Below are 14584 nucleotides of genomic sequence, written 5' to 3'. Positions count from 1 at the left end.
TCCTATGTACAAATTGGTCTCAAGGCAATAGAAGAAGCTCAATTTGTCTTTGCCGTCTGGTATCACTGTAAATGTCACCTCTGTCAAAGCTCATGGGCTGGCTGCACTCCACATCTGAATAGAGTCCTAGCATCTTCTGCGATGGGAGATGCCATGGAATTTCTCTACTTTCTAAAGAGGATTCTGTATTGGTGCTGCTATACCAATATATGTAATAGGTTGGGAGTACACAGAAAACAGAAATTTGATTGATTAGACACAATAGGCATAATGAAAGAAGGGAGTAAGCCAGAGAGGGATGAATGTATAGGAAATGAACAAGGCTTTTGAAAGAAAGGGGGAAAAAGAGATCTTGAGAAAAGAATTGACAACAGATACACTAAGATTTTAGTGGTGGGAACATCTGAAGAGGACATTGAAAAAGCTTTGGCATTGTGCTGAGAAGTGTAACCCTTTCACAGTCTCGAGGGTAAATGTGCCATAGTCTTCAATATCTTGGAAGTAGAGTGTGTCTCATGAGTCATCACAGCAACGAGACTAAGACAGGTGCCACGGTCACTTTTTCTGTGGGTTTCAATTATATCTGGCAGAGACCTGAAAAATTTATCTCTCATGTGTAACATTTAAGGAAGCAAGTATAGGGAAGTAAAAAAAAAATAAATAAACCAGGTCCAAGTCACACACATGGTCTGCTGTATTACTTAAAACTGAATGAATGTATGAGAAACCTCGCTGCAAAAAGAAAGTGAAAGAAGCCACAAAACAAAATACCCATTGCAATATAAAAGATAAGTAAATAGCCATTTCATCATGATGGGTTAAGTATATTCCACAATTTCTCTGTCTCTACCAACCTTAAAATTATAGAAAATATTTCTTAAAACCAAATTTAAACATATAAATATATTTATGTTGATATGTAAAGTAATTATATAAGCAAAAATTTTAAAATACATCGTTATATAGTCAAAATATAATATGTGAATATTTGAAATAAGAATGGGAATTGATAATGAATGAAATGCCACAACCCTATAGGAAGTCCGCAATCCAGGACACACAATCAATCAGTCAGTTTGCAAAAGGACTGAATGTATCTGATTCTGTACTCAGAAACACAAGAAGTATCTGATAGGGAATTAAGTTGATTACTTTTTTTGGGCAATACTGTGCAGTCCAACTAGCCAAGGGCTTACTGCATACTAGGCAAGCACCCTTACTTCTAGGTGGATCACACTTGAAAAAATAGTTAAATGAGTCAACTGCAGGACCAGCACCAGAAGTAGTTATTATTGTGCCAATTAAAAACTCTGAATGTTCTAGTGTGGGCTCCACTGCCCAGGCAGACAGTAGGTAGCCTGTAAGGAACAGGACACATAGCTAAAAGATGCCCAAACATATTGGTGCTGTGCAGGCCCTAGGAGTGTGCAAGGGACCGACTGCACCTTCCAAGGAAGCTGTAGAACAGAGACAGTAGAAACACTGGAGAATGCCTGAGAATAAGGTACCAACAAATGGTACCAGCATCAGCACTGAAATGAAGTGAATGCAGAAATACATAAAGAGCAAATAAGGAAAAAAATAGGTGAAATCAGAAGTGTGTGTTAACATAGAAAAAGAATGCTAACAGAACCTCTGTTTTTCTTGCATGCAGTATATAAACAGCTCACAACAGCAACATAAAAATGTATTGGTTCTTGGGTTTACGGTGTATGGTTAATTTTATGAGTCAACTTGGGTAAAGATTTGACCTCACCAATGTGAACTGACATTATTCAGTCTATTGAAGCCCTAAACAAAATGAAAATGCAATGAAAGAAGGAATTAATTCAATTTTATTTAGCTGGGACATTCATCTTCTGTCCTCAAGCACTAAGGCTCCTGGTTTTCAAGACTTCAGACTCAAATAGGTTTCCGTGAGTGTATTTTCCAGTTCGCCAGGTTTCAGATAGTACAAGGTGGACTTTAGGACATCTAGGATATTTATACTTCCTATTATGTATCTATACTTTTCCTAATGACTCTGTTCTCTGAAGACTCTTGACAAACATAGTTATTATAACAAAATACCACAGACTGTGTGACTTAAACAGCAGAGATTTATTTCTCTTATTCTGGAGAAGAAATACCCAAGATAAAGATATCGGCAGAGTTGAAGGGTTTTGTTCTTAGTTTCCTTTCCTCTGCTTGAAGATGACTATCTTCTCCTTAAGCCATCACACAGTGTTCTTTCTGTGTCTGTGTCCTAATCTCTTCTTCTTCTTTTTAACAGGAAATAACATAATTTTTAAAATGTTATAATGGTTACATTCCTAGAGGAGAGTTGGTACGAATATATAACACATCTTAATTCTTTGAATGATCAATTTAGCAATGAATTAGTCTTCTTTTTATGAGACCTCCAGTCATATTGGATTAAAGCCTACACAAACTGACCTCGTTTTAAATCCATTTCCTATTTAAAGACACTCAGTGTCCAAAAGAAATCACACTCTGAGATATTTAAGATTAAGTTTCTATTTATGAAGGGAACTACAATTCAGTTCATAACACAAAGGCAGAAGTGTGATTAATTATAAGATTCTCTATGTTTCTAGGACAGGAATGAATCAGATGTTCAGGAAAAGCACCATATTCCTGTTACCAAGAATGAAAAAAATAACTCATTTTGATTCTTAAAAAGAGATCATTGCATAATAGGGTAAAAAAGTCTTTAATAATTTTCTAATAGTAAACACATTGCATTTTATAGCACTGTTCCTTGCAATGTTTTTCAATATCCACAATGTTCTTCAATGGTGTAATGCCAAAATGCAGTTTAGAAAAATTTATCTATAAGAATTCAAACTCATGCAATGATTTGAGTAGCCACAGGGCAAGTTTCACGGTGTCCAGAAGAATAGATGACTAGCCTTTTTTAGGCAAAACTTTCCCAATGTTTTTCCCATCCAGTACTTCAGAAGTCTGGAGAGGATAGGTATAAAATTTCATTTCTAAAAGGGAACTTTTAGAAGTCCAATTATTTCATGTTGTCATTTCAATGTAGGCACAAATATATTCAGGCCATTGGAGCAGACTTAACTTATCCTTCTAAAATGACAGTTCTCCTTAATAGTAAACACATGTGCTCACCAAATTATTGTGCTCTCAATAACACAGCTACACTTCCTTCCCCCAAAAGAAAAAGTTTTGACACAAATTCTGTGCCTATCAGTATAGAATCAATGCAAAAGCAAAGACTAACATTCAGTTGTCCCTGACTGTACTGCATTCCAGGGATTCTCAAACCTGACCATTGTCCCACCTTCACCTGGAATATTTGGTAAAATTTCAATGGCAGAGCTCTGGCCTAGCATTTCTGGCTCAGTAGATCTGAGGTAGGACCCATGACTGCATTTCTAAAAGGTTTTACCATTTCCCACATCGCAGTGTTATGGAGGTTCCTGACCTTCCCCACTTACAAGTTTTCAGGTTATGGGGAGGCTGTGTGACTTCCTCTGGCCTCACATCCTTGTCCATAGATAAGAATGAGGTTATCAGGCATTTAATAATCTACCTGGAGACTAAAAGAGCAGCATGCCAAGAAATACCCTATATTGACTTCATTTTAGTGCTAGATTAACAACCCAAAATTTGTAAAGGTGATGATCAAGCACTCTTTCTGGAATTACTCTAAACGTGGTTCCCTTAAGACAACTTTTTTAAAGTCTGAAGCTGAAAAACTAAGAGATACTTGTAGCAGTGGGAATATTTCTGAGTGACACGTCACCTTACTTCCCTCACTTACAAAATCACTATGTTGAATGAATAAGTCCCGATCACAAAGTCCAGGTCAAGGAAGGCCGGCCAGGGACCTCACCTGGCCTTTCTGGCTGCAACCCAGGAACAGCCAGTCAGTCCTGTGAAGGGCAGCATGGTAGGAAGTCGAGGACTGCCAGAGGAGGGAAGGGCAGAACATGAGTACACGCCAACCTCACTCTACCTCTCTCTTGCCATTGCCCATCTGCAACAACCTGAGCTGTCAAATAAAGACAGCTTTAATATTCAGTAACATTCTTTGTTCTCATTATCACAACGTTATTAAAATGACTTATTTTTCAGTAACAGAAGATGTATTATTATCTCAAAGCATCCAGGAATGTTCATAAACTGCATAGGATTTCACCCACAGATAGGAAATAAGTACTCTTGCTTATCTGATTAAGGAATAGGGACAAAATACAAGCTGCTTTAGGGTTTTACTATAAAGCTTTCATGTGTAAAAGACCTCCTACATTCCCAAAGCTAAACATCCCACAATGTTGAAGGATATTTCTTGGTTCTGAGGCTGTTTTCACTCAAAGTATACTAGGTAAAGGAGTATCTTTCTTTTAATGTCACTTTCAAATAAAAGTGTGTTAGTTACTTTTCTTATTGTTGAGACAAAATATCTAATAACCACAAGTTAAGGGAGGAAATGTTTATTTGGGTTAAAATATGTAGCAGTTTCAGTCCATAAGTGACTGACTCCAAGGAAGGGAGTTACATAGCAGAGAGACAACAGTTCATGGCAGACAGAAGTTAGCAAGGCAATAAGGTCCAAGACAAGTCTCTTTCTGCCCCTTATCCAGGCTACAAGGGTTAGAGGAATGACAAATCAATCAGCAGACTGAATTAGTAATCATCCACCCTTAATCCTAGCATTGCAACATAAATCAATCACATAAGCTAGATTCAATCACCTTCGATAAAGCCTCATTGGTGACTATATGAAGCTTTGAGGAGACATCTGAATATGTCATAACAAAAGGACATATGATTATTTGAAGCATTTCATAGAAACCCAATACAGTGTCTTAAAAATACATAGTCTAGATGTGAGCAAGTTGGTGGCATATACCATAGTCCCCATTCCTGCTTTGGAAGCTACTGTGGGGCATGCTTGAGTATACTTTAAAAGAGCCTATGTGGCCAGGGTATTGTTCAGTGGCAGAAGTGTCTGCTTGGTAAGTGTGAGGTCAGGAGTTTGATCTCTGGTACCAAAAAAAAAAAAAAAAAAAAAAAAAACAAAAGGATCCTAGGCAACATAGCAAGATCCTGTCTCAAAAGATCCATAAGGGGCTGGGAATTTAGCTCAGTGGCATAAGCACCTGCCTTGTGAGCAGGCGGTCGTGAGTTCAATCCCTGTTACCGGTAAAAAAAAAAAAAAAAAAAAAAAGTCCATAATATTTTAGGGACTATCTTAAAATATTTTGCACATATGTATGAGGAAGTAGGTAAATATGTTCCATTTATATTCAATAAATATATATAGATTATTTTTAGAAAACTCTAAGAAACCTAGCACAGCTCAGATCACTCAAATATTGTGGAATAAAAGAAAAATGTTCCACTGATGTTGACTCATTTTCCAAACCAAACCATTACTTGCTTCTATTAGTAATTCATTATTCCTAGAAAAGGCACATTTAGCAGAAAAACATCAAAAGTTTTCAAATGTTTGGAGCAGTACTTACATTCTCCTTATATTTTTAAACTATTTTTGTTGCATATTTGAAATGATATAGAAACACCAGGAAGGATTTGAGTTATCAGAAACTAGAATTTGGATACACTCTGAATATTTTTCAGTGGGTACACTCTTAAATTTGATTGCTACTGTGTAATTTCCTGTGGAAGAACATTCCAAATTGCATTACTTTCTTTAGTTTCTCAGAAAATTTTGGTTAAAAATCAAATGCTATTTGTTGAAGTTAACTCAAAGAATTTACTGTAATTCTAGTTCATCTTCAATCTAAGACATTACTACAAAATATAACACATTTGTCTCAATTTGCACAACTGAAATAACTTTTTCCAATGAAAAATAGTTCCATGTACTTATAATACAATCTAATAAATTTCACTTATATATTCACAAACATATAGACCAAAAATGTAAAACTAAAAACAGAAATTCTCAAATTGAATGGGAGATTTTGGCATAGACTTAAGAAATGCTTATTCACATCGAGAGGCAACCCCAACTTTACATGAGGAGTTTTCTGGCCATTGAAAGTAATTTAAAGAATTTCTAGTATTGCAAAATAAGTAAACATGATACCTGAAAAGCAGTGTCCCATACTTTTTAACTAGAATGTAATTCAATGCTCTAAATTGACTTCTCTAGAGGAAAATCAATAAATATCATAGCCTTTTATAATCCAAAGAAATAAGATAAGTGATACAGAGTAGAAAAAATTATAAAAGAAAGAAAATTAGAATTCCGATCACTGGCAATAAATTTTAGGTCTAAAAGCTCACTTCTCTAATTATTGCATAAAAGATGTGTAAACATAGGCCACAGCTTTATTTAAACTTGATCATGACATTGCAGAGGATGATAAGACATGGCAAACAAGGCAGGTTCTAATTCTGACTCTGGCATCCTCTACCTGTGATACCTGGTATAGTTTGTTTATCTCTGCAGAGCTTTGGTGTTAATAGTAACACCTTCCCTATTGATTAAATTTGTTGAGAGAATCTAGACAGTGAAGACAAAGGGGAAAATAGAAAAGGAGAGAGAGAAGGAGAGATGGAGGAAGAGTGGGAGTAAAGAGGAAAGTCTTAGAAACCAGTCAGACTTGATTCAAAACCAGACTGTGATACATCCAATAAAAGACTTTGCCTAGGTCTTTATCTTTTCATCTACAACACATAGCTGTACATATTCAAAATGTATAGTAATGCTTAAAGGAATTAAATGTTACACATATGCCAAAATTTAATGAACTAGAAGTACTCCATAGATACAGTTAAAATTAATAATCATGTACATGATAAGACTTTGGGTGAATGAAGTGTTTTGCAAATGCAAGTCACTAACACCTTATACTATTTCCACAAAATTGGGCAATGGGCACTTCTCTCCAAAATAGAACGCTTTCGCATACTTGCTTACACTCTTCTGCTCTTTTCTTTCTTTACTCCTTTTTCCATAAAATCTTTCTTATATCTTCTTTAAAATCCACATTTCTTAGTGTTGACCACCAAAGCAATAATGTCTTCCACTTAGTCAATGCCTCTTTTTGTAGCCAAAGATGATAATTTAATATATTCTTTTATTATTAGAAAATATTTCCATATTCCAGTGGCTTCCTGCTTAGGCTTCCAGATCACTGAAGTCTCATTTCTCACAATACTGCTTATACTGAACTGTGTGTACATCTGTACTGTGGTTGATAAAGTTTCACAATCAAATGTTTATTTTTAAAATGATTACACAGACTTAACCTGTATCCCAATCCTATTAAAAGCATGAGTAAGAACTCCTGAAAACTTTTAAGAATTATACACTGTGAGTGATGTTTAGCAAGAGCCTGAAAACATAGCTAAAGCCTATGCCCTTCTCTGGCACTGCCTGTTACAGTACAGACCATTTGCAGGTTCCCCGTGCCAGTAAAACACTGAAAAGAGGCAGCTTTTGTAATAGGATCATTGGCTAAAATGAAATGAATCAATCTGATCAATAGAAATTGCACATGCAGCAAAGAGCTCTTAATGGATCCTAATCTCCATTAGGCTGAGTTGGAGGAAGCTGGAGGGGAAGCTGCATCACATTTCAGCCATTTATAGTAGCATCGCGGTCATGAGCAGCTCTCAAGGAACCAGAGCATTCGTCCTGGGGTGCTCTGGGACAACCATCAATGGGATGGTAAACTCTTGCATCACTGGTGTCCAGGAAATGCTCTGGGGGATACTCTGGAGAATTGATCTAAGGCTTATGAAAATTTTAGCAGGAATTCATGGTGGGTAACCAGAAAAACATTAGCACATGAAGTTTTTCTGTCATATGTAATTAAATGTGGTTTAGGATCCCTCAGACATGATTTATAAAACCAATAAGAACAGTTTCAATTTTGTTACCAAAAGCCCACAAAGTGGGTGCTCTACAGAGAACAAAGATCAAGTTTTTCAGAAGTGGCATAATTTGTGCATGACATATGAAAATATATATTTAAAAAATCTAGTGTTTGGATGCCCAGAATGTGCAACTAACTGCCTCACAATTTAATATATAATAAGAAAAGCTCTATGTAGAAATTTGAAAGAAAAAGAAAATTGCACACAATTTAGAAGAATGTCCATTGTACATGCACTCAGAAATTATAGCACAATACCTCCTAATTAATGCTGATTGAGGACTTTGATTTCAAAAATTGTAAAACATAATACATGGACATTGCATTATGCATTCACACACCCTCCACACAGAGTCCCCCATGTCAGAGACCAAAATAGAGTAACCAGCACCACAGTTTGTTGTTTTTTCTTAGTTCAAGTAAATCTATCATATAAATGCCAAAATCCAAAATTTAAAAAAAGAAAATGCCCCTGGGCTGTAGCACAAACGTTTGGGGTAATTTATTGGAAATATAAGCATCTTTTTCTATATCACATTCAGAATTTCAAATGCAGCTGCTTTCTTCCTCTAGGATTTTGTAACGCATTTTTTTTAGTATAGAACTTCATTACTACATATAAAAAGGGTTCATATTATCTTGGAAAGTTTCTAGTACATTGTGAATGAATAAATGAACTGTCAACCCCTCGAGAACCAAAACATACTTTTCATCAGTTTATGTCCTTTGGCTAAGACAATGCTATCATGAGAGGAACACACAATAGATTTTTGTTGAATATACACAAAAAACAGCAAGTTCTTTTACATTTGATAGTCTTTCAGTGAGGTATCCAGGAAATGCTACCTATTTTTAAAAAGTCTGAAATGCCTTTAAAGATATGTCAAAACATCACCTTGACATAAAAACTGAAACTAAAGAAAAAAGCATATTACAGCACTGTATCATCTGGAAACTTCCATAATAGAGAATACAATGACATCTATGAACTATTCAGACATGCTACTTTATTTTATTTATTTATGAATTTTAAAAACTCCAAGTTTCAAAGATTGTTTACTTGGATTTTACCACTGGTAAAAATCCATAAGCTAAAATTGACAGTAGAAGAAATTTTTAAAAGTAAGGAGCCTTACCCAGCATAGTGGTGCTTGCCTATAATTCCAGCACCCAGGAGGCTGAGGGAGAAGGATTGCTGAGAGTTCAAGGCCAACCACTCTGGGCTACATAGTGAGTTCAAGGCCAGTCTGAACTGCACAGTGAGTATCTGTCTCAAAAAAAGAAATGTAGCCTATTATATTTCATTCTCTTTGAAACGGAACACAGAAAGTGATTCATGCAAATCAATTATCTATCTCACAAGGATTATATACTAACTTACATTTTTAAGAATCTTGTTCTGTTGTAGTCAGGGGTTGTGTGGAGAACAACTAGTATCAGGACATGGAGTTTACAGTATTATTTTTATAATGGTTACCAGGAGTTAACACAAGAAAATGCAGGAAATCTATCAGCAACACCAAAAACATAGAATATTTAGTCAAGCGCCTAAATCCCACAGCAATGTCTCACATGAGTCCAGATGAAAACCCAGAGCTCATGACAATGTCTCCCACAAGTCCAACTGGAGGTCCAGAGCCCACAAGAATGACTCACGTCAGTCTCTTTTATGGATCTGTGCCAGGAAGGGCCAAAGATCAGCAGTGGAAGCCAAAAAGTCGATGCTAGAGAGGTGAAGGAGCTGTGCTGGTGGGATGAGGGTTCTACACTGGAGCCGAGCAACCACACTCACAACAAGACCAACGCTATCCTGAAAGGCACCACAGTAATCCTCAGCAACACGGAGACCCCAGCTCCTCCAATGACAAACACAGTTGGTTACATGTCAGGAAGCCAGCGTGACAAGTTCATCCTGGAGACCAAGCGGCACATGTCTTCCCCTCTGGAGCCAGGAAGCAAAGCTCAATGTGAGGACCAAAGCTTCTCCAGGAGAACCAACAGCTCAAACAGCAACTCGTAGGAGAACCCATAATGCCTTAATGCCTCAACGCAACGATGCATTAACGCCTTCCTTCTCCTTCTCCACCTATTATGCTGGCAACTTTCCTCAGGTGGAGCATCTTCACTCAGTGCCATGCTGATGTAATCCACCAGTTCTTAATCCATAACATGTTCCTATGCATCAATTTTTCTACCATAACACTTTTGAAGTACAAATTTAGGTGAAATGCCTAGCATACAGTAGAAACTCAACATATTTTGCTCAGGTAATAAATGATTAATCTTCTCTCAAAAAAAATAATGGAAAGAAGCATCGAGTCTTCTTATGATATCACAGAGTAAATAATTTTTCCTTCCCAATACATAAGACAGACTTTCTTTGAATTTTGTAAATATGCCTCTGACTTGGATTATCAGAAGGCCTTTATCTTCATCCAACAATCTGCAAAACTGTCTTTAATCATCTGGGAGTTAAGGGAACATAAGAAAGTTGGTAATGCATTTTAATGACATTATACATTTCTAATAAGTTATATTTAAATTATCTTATTTATCACGAAAATATGGATGTTAAGTCAAGGGAAAAATTTCCAACTCTTAATTTACTCTACTTGGTTTGATAGTGCTTAACTGATCCTGTCTGTTGTGAAATTTTCTTCTTTATCTATAACCTTATCCTTGAACAGTCTTAAATCAGCTTTCTCGCACAGTTACATTGGAGAAGAAAAAAAGAGAATTTGCCACTATGTGCCTCTGACAAATAAATGTTGTTTACATACTAACAAATATAAATTTTACTTACATCATTAAAAGAACTTCTTACCAACAATTTATTTTAGTTTTAAAAAATTCTATAGTACGACAGTTATAAAGACTCCCAGGGGAAGGTTTTGGTCTCAGCTGTGAGAAGCAACTAAGTGCAGATACTGAAACAGTGCCTGACTTTTGCGAAAGGCATCTGGAAGCACTTGTCTGTGCTGTCTTTATCAATGAGTGGATGAATTAATTCATGTAGCCATCACAGAGTCTGCATTTGTCAGTTCCAGGAACTGGCCCAGCTGGGAGCTGGGACTCTATCCACTCTAAAATATCTGCTCTGCCATTTCGTATGGAAAATGATGGCCTCAGGAGAAGGTCTCATATCGAAGAATCTCTTGAGTTTATCTTAAGTAAAATATTTTTGAATTACATACTCTAACTCTAGAAGCATAATGCTAAGAATAGTATAAAACAAAATGTTTTCCAAAAGAAAAAAATATATATTAAACTGATGAGTCTATTAAAATATTGAACATTCTTTCTGAACAACATGGCAGACTAATTCTGAACAAAGTTAGACCACAACTTTGTATACAAAAGAATTAACTTTACAAGAAGTAATAGAATTGCAGGCATAATTTTCTCCCCATGACTAGTTTTATAGTATGTTTAATTCCATGAAGTCAAAGTAATTTAAGATAGTTTACAAGATGCACTAATCTAGTACAGTGGCAATATTAATAGTGGTTATGAATTGAGAGACTCTGAAGTTAGGTAGCCCTGGTTTGAATTCATCATTCTCTACGTGCTAGCTACACAACTGTTTCCATTTTTCAATTTTCCACCTGTAAAATGAGTATAACAATAGAAAGTATACTTTCTAAGTTAAGGAAATTTAAAATTGCATGAACATATTATAAAGCCCTTAAGACAATACCTGATGGAATATATATTAATCAAATTTGTTTCATGTTATTGTAAACAATAATGTCTATGAATACAAATTACAACATCATGATATTAGAGGCTCATCTACATCAAAAGTAAAACTAAAATCAGACACAACAAAAATATGCACTTAATACATTTATATGAAAATGTAAATGTAAGCATAACTATGATTATGTCCTAATTTCTTCCTATTAATTTACATCAAAAATGTGATGTGGCCAAATAGAGAAGGAGTAAATCAAATACCTGACTTATCCTTGCCTACACATGTACCCATATATTACAGGGGAAAATATTTCTTTTGAAAATTCTGTCAGAATGTTTTAATTAACATAAAAATCAACTTACTTCCTAGTTATTTTCAGGAAATGCAAATCAGTATCAAATATGAAGCATAAAAGCAAACTCATTGAATTAAAAGGCATTTCCCAACATTAATCGCATTTCTATTAACTTAATCAATTTTAACTTATTCTACACAATGCATCAGTTCTTTCAAATACAAGGGAATGTCATTTACAGTTAATTTTATTTTGTCTAGCTCATCAGGATGCATCTTGAGAAAAACGATGATCTACTGGTAATAAATGCCATTAAAATTGTTTCAAACCAAACAAACTTTTGTATGCTATGTAATAATTCAGAACTCTTGCATCTCGGCAAATGCTTGAGAAGACATAGAGTTTTTCCTTGAGAGAGTTACTACCTTTGCTGTAGGTATCCCAGCTGTCATGGCTCGTGCTGAAACAGTGAGCCTTTTGTCTAGGAAAGAATAAGAACTAGTGTTCTTAAATAACCAAACCAGAAAGTCATTTTGCTCTCCACATATTTGATACATGAAATATATGGTTCTAAATTTACCACAGGAGCACAGAACAACTGCTCTAGATTTGGTGCAAATGATCATGTTCTGTGAACTAAAACCTCACAATGGATTTCTCAAGATGTTTGACACTGAAGATTACACCAACTTTGTACTTGACACTAGATTTTATCCCTATATTAAGGAAACTTATCAAAAAGGAAATTACTGAGCCCCTGATGATTAATTTAACAGTCTGCTAAATTACAATTTCTTATAATGGCCTAAAATTTATAGGTCAAAAAAGTATCCTTTTGAACATTTGAAAAACCATAATTGAATGAAAATTTATGTTATCCAAAGTACTTGAAAAATGCACATGCATAATAAAAATGTTCCTTTAATTTAGTGCTAAAAAAGTGTCTCTTTATGAATCTATCATATATATTTCTTTGATCACCCAATGAAAGTTATATATCCCAAGTGTTTCCTTTGTGTCTTTATTGTTAAGAAACAATGATGTAATCTATGTACAGTGCTAGGGCAGGGCACAGTAAGGCACTGAGTTATAGTCAGGTCCTATTGTTAGCTTTTATTAAGAATCATATCTTAAATGCCAGATGACATTTTTTCATCTGTTTTTAGAGATGTCTCTTGTCTAATTTTAAACTTTTTTAAATTATTCTGCTTCTCTTTATTTAACTGCATAAGTAACCTCAAAAAATGCTAATTTCAAACCAAAAGGTTTAAAACAAATATTAACTCAATGATATTTGTGATACCAATAATAGCAGGGAAGTTTGTGTCAGACTAGTCAATGAGAAATGATGACAAAAGTATAAATGTGACTGTGATTAAGTATATTAATTTTCCTACTGCAATGGGAAAGTTTACCCAAACTTAATATATAACCATATTTTAAATTTATAGTTACACATAGTAAAAAATTACAGTATGTCAAACTATTTGAGAGCTGTGAAGAAAGCCTAGTCTAACAAATAAAATGTTTGAACTACAAAATATGTAGTTAATGTAGTTGTATATCTTTAAAGAATATGAAGATAAAAGTCAAGTGAGTTCTAGTGGAGCATAGTGACAGGCCAAACGAGGCCACAGCTACAGGGAGTGAAAGCCAAATGCACAAACTGACCAGCTGTGCATAGGTACGAAATGCCGAGGCTCCTTCCTTTGGACTCACGGAGGCCACTGCAGACAGACAGAGTAGCATAAGGCCTGCTGGACTGAAATGGAGACATTTTTATATTTCTGCAACAGGCGGTGTGTCTAGGCTGAGAATACAACCTTTAGAAGAACTATTATATGAACTATTCATAATTTTGCTTCTACTCTAATCATAATAAATAGTTCTGAAATCATGCACCATTGAAACAGATAGAAAGTCCATGAACCGCACAGCTAGGACTTTAATTTTGTATTTGAGGAAACTGAAGTTCTGAAAGATCAGCTGAGATTGCACACCTGGTCAGTGAAATAGCCAATACTTAACCTCAGGGCCTGCTAATGCTCAGCTCACTTCTTAGTGCTCTGCTGTCCTTCAAGCCCTGGGTGGACAAATGTCTTCATTTGTTTTTCACTATACTAGTAGTAAGATTGAAAATTTCAGATCCCAAGAATACCAGTAAAAATTTCATATCCCCAAAATATCCTCAACTGCAAACAAACCAGGATGGTCAGCCAATATAACAGAAATGTGAATTATTCACTTCCCACAACTTGTAAAATGTTATCATTGCAAAACTTTGCCATACAATAGGCTTGTCAAAAAAACTTCAGAATAAGGAGTAACCTTAGTAATAAGAAACGGTTTTTCTAGCATCTTACTAAAAGAGATGAGTATAAATATCTGTCTGTTTTCCTATTCAATGTGTGATTATAATACCTGATTTTTGTCTAAAGTTATGTTACCAATCCTACCACTGCAACACCACCATCATATTAGGACAACCAGATTACTGGTAATGTCTGAAGAGGGTCTCTGTTCCCCAAGACCAACCGTAACCCAAAAAAATATCTCAAAATGAAAAGGCAGAGGGGATTTGACACAAGCCAATTCTGCTTCTGACCAGTTGTCCAAAAAGAGCATGACTTTTCCCAAAACCATCCATCAACACCACACAAACTTCACAGAAATTTGCTGCCTTCCAAAGTTACCAGGTAGCAAAAAGTAATT

The 14584-nt window shown here is 35.4% G+C and overlaps 1 long non-coding RNA gene across 1 annotated transcript in view; it reads right to left on the bottom strand.

Moving 5' to 3' along the window:
* LOC111754601 (uncharacterized) overlaps positions 1-14584 on the bottom strand; it is a 170971-nt gene that overhangs the window by 154283 nt on the left and 2104 nt on the right. The window contains exon 2 of the long non-coding RNA XR_010050142.1: positions 9017-9147. This is a non-coding gene — a long non-coding RNA (uncharacterized LOC111754601). The remainder of the gene's footprint in view (positions 1-9016; positions 9148-14584) is intronic.

Source organism: Cavia porcellus, unplaced genomic scaffold (genome assembly GCF_034190915.1).
Source record: "Cavia porcellus strain 051 isolate PalLab524CR breed Dunkin Hartley unplaced genomic scaffold, mCavPor4.1 scaffold_10, whole genome shotgun sequence".
Lineage (NCBI taxonomy): Eukaryota > Metazoa > Chordata > Mammalia > Rodentia > Caviidae > Cavia > Cavia porcellus.
Note: the sequence above shows the minus strand (reverse complement) of the source record. Positions and strands in the feature narration are given on the sequence as shown.